Source organism: Pollachius pollachius, assembly GCF_949987615.1.
Source record: "Pollachius pollachius genome assembly, contig: scaffold_326, whole genome shotgun sequence".
Lineage (NCBI taxonomy): Eukaryota > Metazoa > Chordata > Actinopteri > Gadiformes > Gadidae > Pollachius > Pollachius pollachius.
In genome coordinates, this window is record NW_027641492.1 from 821 (window position 1) to 2,500 (window position 1,680).

At 49.2% G+C, this 1,680-nt stretch overlaps 1 protein-coding gene across 1 annotated transcript in view; it reads left to right on the forward strand.

Annotated features, from left to right (window-relative positions):
- Positions 1–926: 926 nt before the first annotated feature.
- The window catches only part of LOC307091578 (ELKS/Rab6-interacting/CAST family member 1-like), a gene marked incomplete at its 3' end in the record, with an annotated part of 14,400 nt that continues 13,646 nt past the window's right edge, over positions 927–1,680 (forward strand). The window contains exon 1 of the mRNA XM_079759210.1: positions 927–934. The remainder of the gene's footprint in view (positions 935–1,680) is intronic.

Consider the following 1,680-nt stretch of genomic DNA (forward strand, 5'->3'; position numbering starts at 1 on the left):
CGGTGAACCCAGAAGGCTCTCATACACGGGCCGACAACCCGGCCCTAACGTTAGGGTTAGGGTTCCAGTAACGTTAGGGTTCCAGTAACGTTAGGGTTCCAGTAACGTTAGGGTTCCAGTAACATTAGGGTTAGGGTTCCAGTAACGTTAGGGTTAGGGTTCCAGTAACGTTAGGGTTCCAGTAACGTTAGGGTTAGGGTTCCAGTAACGTTAGGGTCCCAGTAACATTAGGGTTAGGGTTCCAGTAACGTTAGGGTTAGGGTTCCAGTAACGTTAGGGTTCCAGTAACGTTAGGGTTAGGGTTCCAGTAACGTTAGGGTTAGGGTAAGGGTTAGGGTAAGGGTTAGGGTTAGGGTTAGCGTTCCAGTAACGTTAGGGTTAGGGTTCCAGTAACGTTAGGGTTCCAGTAACATTAGGGTTAGGGTTCCAGTAATGTTAGGGTTCCAGTAACGTTAGGGTTCCGGTTAGGGTTAGGGTTAGGGTTAGGGTAAGGGTTAGGGTTAGGGTTAGGGTTAGGGTAAGGGTAAGGGTAAGGGTAAGGGTTAGGGTAAGTGTTAGGGTTAGGGTTAGGGTTGTCCGGTCAAGCCAACAAACCAAAGAGTGGATTTTAAAATCCCGCAGCCCCTGTAAAATACCCTGTGACAATAACAGACACGCGCACACACACACACCATAACACTGGCTCAAAAACAAATATGCTCTCAGGACAGTGTACGCGCACATAGACATATACATATAACACACACAATTACATATACTCGTATAAACACATACACACACAAACAACCAGAAGAATGTCTCATATGAGCTTGTGATTGCTGGGTCAGCTGTTTGTCTTCTGTTTCGCTCAGTGCCTGCCACCCTCCTGCCACCTTGTTATTTGGCTTTGGTCCGGTCGCCCATGGGGTGGGAAGAAGTGTGTGACTCTTCGTCGGTGTGAAAACATTTTTTGGCTTCTTCTGCCTGGTGTGAGGCAAGGTGTAGCTAACTAGGCAGTGTATGCGTGTACACGTTTAGAGTTCTGATAGGACATTTGTGTCAGTGTACTCTCTCCCCTCTCTCTTCTCTCTCTCTCTCTCTCCCTCCATCTCTCTCCCTCTCTCTCCCTCCCTCCATCGCTCTCTCTCTGTCTCTCTCCCTCTCTCTCTCTCTCTCCCTCCATCTCTCTCTCCCTCTCTCTCTCCCTCCATCTCTCTCTCTCTCCCCTCTCTCTCTCTCCCTCCATTGCTCTCTGTCGATCTCTCTCCCTCCATCGCTCTCTCTGTCTCTCTCTCTCTCTCTCCCTCCATCTCTCTCTCTCTCTCTCTCTCTCTCTCTCTCTCTCTCTTACCCCCCTCCCCCATCGATTCACAAATAAGGGTTTGTCCTTTAAGTGACTTTCTCAATATGTATTCCCTCCTTTCGTGTTTCATCCAGTCTTTCTTTTCTTTCGTATCTTCTTTTGTTTCATAATTGGTATCTGCAGTCTCTCCGTATGATGAGACTTTAGTTCTTCATTCTCATTTGGTCTTCATCCGGTCTTTCCTTTCTTTCCTTCCTTCTCCGGTCTGCATGATCCCTCCACTGTCTCGACCTGCATCGTTGACCTCTGCTCTGTGTGTGTGTGCGTGCGTGCGTGCGTGCGTGCGTGCGTGCGTGCGTGCGTGCGTGCGTGCGTGCGTGCGTGTGTGTGTGTGTGTG